The sequence below is a fragment of the Mus caroli genome, unplaced genomic scaffold (genome assembly GCF_978045245.1).
Source record: "Mus caroli unplaced genomic scaffold, Mus_caroli_1 scaffold_3, whole genome shotgun sequence".
Taxonomy (NCBI): Eukaryota; Metazoa; Chordata; class Mammalia; order Rodentia; family Muridae; genus Mus; species Mus caroli.
In genome coordinates, this window is record NW_028227258.1 from 2,529,385 (window position 1) to 2,535,384 (window position 6,000).

The following is a 6,000-nucleotide window of genomic DNA, read 5'->3' on the forward strand; positions in this document are numbered from 1 at the left end:
GCCTGGATGTTATGTGAAGAATGGATCAGAGGGAGCTCTATTGGATACACAGAGGCAGTGCAAACCTGTTGTGATGATGTAAGAACAATGTAACAATGTGCTATGCCACTGTGGCCGCTGGAGAGACAAAGCCAAGTTGACAGAGACTAGGATGTCAGGATCTGAGTTACCTGTGGTCTCAGAAGAAGGCACTGGGACAGGAAAGATGACTCAGTCATGCTCCATAATTTCTGTAAGCAAGGAAACCATAGCATAGAGATTTACATCCAGAGGCTATTTCTGTTCAGATGCCCTTCAGAGGCTATTTCTGTAAAGAGACCAGAAATTAACATGAATAAAAGATCTTTTATTTATGTTAATTTCTGGAAATAAAGCAGCTACTTACCGTAGCCTTCCTCCACATCCTCTTTGCTGCATAGCACTGAGGAGCCAGCTGGTAGGCATGTGGAGGAGGAGGAAGGTTGACTGCATGTGTATGTACGTGTGTTGGGTTTAATGCTTTAAAGTTACTGAAAGATGCCCTTGCCTCAGGAGCACTGATTCCCCACAGAGCCACTGATACCCTACACAAGGACAGACTGGAAGTATAATGTCATGTAAAGGTGTGCTCTACCAGCCAGCTGTAGAGATGCTGCCAGAGTCAGGGTTGAACAAACAGGTTTGAAATTGACGTTCTAATTTAATGGGGGTGTGTGTGTGTGTGTGCACTCAGTGGAAGCCAGAAACATAAGCAGAAATGAGGAATATTGCTGTGATAACATTCTGAAAGTTCTATGATTACAGTAGGAGAAATAACCCCAGTGTTAAGATCACCGAGAAGGAGAAAGTACTTAGATGTTAACAAGGATGATTCACACTTGGGAGGCTGAGATTGAAAGTTTCAGTCCAGCTTGTCCTGTGTGAAGAGACCCTGTTTCAGACAATAAGGTGAGAAAAGAGAGGCAAAAAAACAACAAACAAAAGGAAGTCTCACCAAAACATTATGAAGGGGAAGGAGAGATTGCTCAGCTGTTAAGAGCACTGGCTGCTCTTCTAGAGGTCCAGAGTATAATTCCTAGCAACCACATGATGGCTCACAACCATCTGTAATGGGATCCGATGCCCTCTTCTGGTGTGTCTGAAGACAGAGAGTGCACTCATATACATTAAAAAAATTTTAAAAATCTTAAAAAAATTGTGAAGGCTGTGCAGATTGGACACTTTACAAAAAACAAAAACAAAACAAAAACAACCCCAACAAACAAACGAACAAACAAACATCAACAAAAACCAAACCAAATCAGACAAAACAGTAAAGGAAAATGCGTTTATGATCATGATCCTTTATCTGGCAAAGGAACCTTGTCTAATAAGCTCTGTGAGCTTTCATTATGGTCTTTCCATAAAGGAATAAATGTACTCGACACTTTCTAATAGTATAAAAATGTATTTCAAAAATTTTACCTATAACTTACTAGAAAATCAAACAAAGACTTAATAGAAGACAGGGCTACTCAAGCAGATACCTTGCAAACATTGGCTGGGATGGCTGCAGGTCCAGATTGGCTCTTCCTTCAAGAAGAGGTTGCAACAATTGTGGTGTTTAAGTTACTTCAAAAATATTTTTTAAAAGTTTATATGCACATGCATAGGTGTCTGTGGAGGCCAGAAGTGGGCAAAGATCCCTAGGAACTAGAGATACAGGCTCTGTTACTGCCTGATATGGGTGCTGAGATCTATGCCTCACGATTGAGCAGCAGGCTCTCTTAACTGCTGAGCCCTCTAACCCCTAGCTAAGCCGCTTTTAAGGAGATAGAGGAGAGTGGCTTACTTTGAAAGAAGACCTTCCAGGTTAGGTGGTAGAATCATAACCCTTGAAAGTTCTGGAGTCTCTGCAGAGCACAGGAAATCTATATTTACTTGGATCACAAGTAAATGAATCACAAGGGCCTCTCGTTTGCCTTGAATAACAGACAAGCAGGGAATACAAGGATTAACACATTCAAAAGTGGAACATACCCTGTCAGAAGAAACAGGAATACTGGATTTCTTCAATGTGATAAATTCAATTCCTTTTTTGAATTAACTGTTGGGAAATGTCAAATGGAAAAAGTAGATGTTACACACTCAATTCAAGAATTATTAGTAATATATTTTTATAATATATGTGAAACGAGGCTGCAAACATCAAAACACATGAAACCTCAGGTCAGGGTTCAGAACACGAAGCACAATAATAAACTCCAACTTGAATAACTTTTAGGCTCTTTTGCACATGGAAAACACCTGTAAAACTGGGGTTGCATCTTAGAAATAGAGCTCAAACCAGCATGTGTAAGGCAAGGTTCATCCCTGCTCAGCCCTGAACAAGCAGAAGAGGAAAGATGAGGGAAAGCTGAAGAGAAGGAGGAGGAAGTTCTGTTATTTTTAAATTCAAAACAGTGAACAAGTTTAGAAACCACCTACCAGCTGTTTGGGGCTGAGGCTGTAGTTGGAGCCTAGGAAGCTGTTCAGAAAGGTAAGGGGTGTGGACTGGGGACAGGGAGGGGCTGGTTCTTGAGGTTGTTGAGCAACCTATAAGCACACCAGCATCCTGTTGCTCAATTCCTTTATCATCAGAGGTGATACGATAAGGACAGGGCTGGGTGGCCAGGTCTGAAATTACTGAGGGCTTCAGTTTTAACAGCCATGTTGTCTTTACTTCACAGATACAGTATTCTAAGCAAGGAGACACTTTAACATTTTATGTATGTATGTGTGTGTTTTCACTAAGAAGTTTCAATGTAGCAAGAACTTCTGCCATTATAAAGAGGCTGAGCCTTACTTGATAGATAATTTTTAAAATCAACTTCTTTTCTAAAAGTTTTATGTAACTAGCTTATCTAAACAGCTGATGAGGCTTGAAACACCATTTTAACCATGCTGTTGAAGGCATTCTGGAATGTTTCAATAAAACAAGTGAGAAAATATAGCCTCTTGATTGGGGAGTATGTAAGATGCACCATATTTTATCATCTAAGTTTTCTTTAAAATATTGAAAGAGCACCCTGAAAAAAATCTTAAAAGAATCTGAAAGTAAGGTTGAATGATGCTTTTAGCAGATGATTCTCACTTAGAGAGTAAAGGCGTCCCTTTTGCCAACATCCCAAGCCATTGGTTGTTCCAACATGCTCTGCCTTTGAGACATTTCTTCTCCCCAACTAATCTCAAAAGCTGGGGAAAAGGAACTTTAGAGGCAATTGTTTCATGTCGGGAACTAAAGTCCTCTTAAATATTGACTGCCACTATGCCAGCAGGATCCCTCAGACCTAGATTGAGATAATGGCCAACCTAGCCAATTCTGACTGCAACTTCTTAGCTACACTGTTGTAATCTTGAAATTGTGGTCAATACCAAAGGCAGAGCTTGGAGAATCCTGTAGCTGACTATCCTTTATGCTATGACCCCCACACACACACACTATTCTCCTACTCCCTCCTCATGCTGCCCCCACCCCACTGTCCAGCTCCCTCAGGCTGGTTTCTACCCTTCACACTGGCCTCTCCCCCTGGCTGTGGCCCTTCCCCCTAACATTGCCTACCTCACACTAGCCCCTCTGCTCCCATGAAACATTCCCCATCACTTTTTCTCATTCCCTCCTACTGTTGAGTCCTCTTCCTCTCCTTTCTACTTTCATGTCATATATGTGTGTATATGAAAATTTAAGTCTAGATGCCACGTTCACGGGGAGCATGTACCACTTGTCTCTCTCTCAGGACATTCCATCTGATGGTGAACACACTGTCCATCAGGCGAGATGCTGCTCAGGGACCATTCGCAAATAGCGTATGACTGATTTAAAGTATACAGGGAAGGCATTAAGCAGGGTACATAGTATGGGCTTGTGTTAAACTTTCCACAGCCCTCTTGCCATGACAACAGACCTTTGTAAGGAATGGCCTTGAACCTGCTACCATCAACAACAAAAAAATTAAAGCCAGCAGCCAGCATGGCAGGGGCTCCTATATACATCTCAGGTCTCTTCCTGAGCCTGCAGTCTACTCAGTCTGTGTTCTTTCTTCAGGAGGCTTCTTTTAGCTCAAAGTGAGATATACACACTTAGATGCTTTACAGGTTTCCATCTTGTTTTGGAATTGTATTTAATCCGTCAAATTATTAAACTCACACATTCAAATGAATACTTTTGGTTTTAAGTCATGAATTTTTCTTCTTCTCATAGTCCTCTAAAAATACAGTAACAACCGTCAGTGACTTCTGAAGAGAGAAACTGAAATTTCCTTCAACAAATTGAATATATACCACATAAGCAGAAATATATAGCTCCAGTTAATTATAAACTTACATTGCAGTTAAAAAACATTTTTCTTGAATATTATAGAAACCAGAGAGAAAGAAAATAATAGGAACTGCCATGGAATTCACAAAATGAACATAATTCTGCAATCGAGGCGTTCCTGCTGAGTCCCCTACAGAGCTGCTATCCTCAGGTATAGGCAATAATTAGGATTTCATATGCAAAAGCATTCACAGTCTCCTGGGATGCACCTGGCAGGCTGGGGAAGCATGAGATGAGCACTTTGTTTCTTGAGTACAGCAAAGACCTTGATAAAGAGCCGGGGTGGTGTAGTCACGAAGCAAGAGAAGATGAGGTACTGTATAGTCTTCACAGCTTCATTCAGTCCCTCTGACACAAAGATGCTCAGCAAATACAGTTTTGTAAGTTGAACTGTGCTATAAGGACCATGCCAGTACAAAGGACCACAATGACAGAGCGTGCTCCGTGTCTTGTCCTTTCTGCACCCATGATAGATGGATGGAACTCTCCAGGGCTGACTCATCCCAGGACATGCAGTCAAGCAGCTTACCAGTTCTCCCCAAGACTGTAATATGTATCCCACCTCACTCTTGACACATAACTGGCTACTTTTAAGTTTACTCATTTGGTGAACAAAATTGTTGTATGGTGCTTCCTGGGGAGAGGCAACTATATATCTCTTAAGACAGAATTTCAAGAGAGACAAAGGAAATGCTTTCATTCCAGTCTCCTATGTTGGACCAAGGAGTTTGCTACTGTTGATTACAAGAACATCAGTGACTGGTCAAGGTGCATTACCAAAAGTCACAATGGCTGCATCCCAACAGCTCAGCTTGCAGGATGCTCCATGGAAGAAAGCTTTTCACTGCCAGAAGTTAGTGTTAAATAAAGTTACACTGTTATGTAACCTCTAGGAAGGCTCTCTTGCATCTGAGTTTGATTTTATCTTCTTTTTGCCTGCAGGAGATAATCTGTGTTTCCCTTTCATTATGATAAGCAAGCACAATTTTCAGAAATCCTTAGGGCTCCATTGTGGGTGCTTGTGCCCCTTGGCATGCACTACATGAGTGCTTTAAGTGTCATCCCTAACAAGTAAATATGGATTTTTATTGCAGAAATCCATCCACTCATTCTTTCCTGAGGTTCTTAAGCCTTCCAAGAGGGATGGGGTGTTCCTGGTACTGTCTCATCATGAGCAAACCAGCATCTCAGCATCACCTCACACCTCCAGTGCCATGGCACTCCTCTGCCAAACCCTCAGAATCCAAAGGCCTCTGTGTTGTGTTTTATGAAAAAGAAAAAGAAGCCAGGGATATGTTTGGTGGAGGAGTGGTATGTTGCAGGGAAGTGGTGCCTCTACGGGCCCATGCTGAGGCATCCCTTCCCTCTGAGGTACCAGCCACACAACAGTATAGTATAGAATAGAGTTTATTTAGGGTATGGGGAGGGGAGTTGAGGGGGTAGTAGAGACAGAGAAAGGTAGAATAGATAGATAGATAGATAGATAGATAGATAGATAGATAGAAAGATAGATAGAAAGATAGATAAGAGGAATAGAGGCCAGCCATGAGCACATGGAGAGAGAGGGGGAAGGGGAATGGGGAGAGAAAGGACAGGAGGGGGAAGAGGGGAAGAGGGCAAGAAAAGAGAGAAGCAAATAGAGTGAGGAGGGGGCAAGCAGCCCTTTTTATAGTGAGTCAGGCACA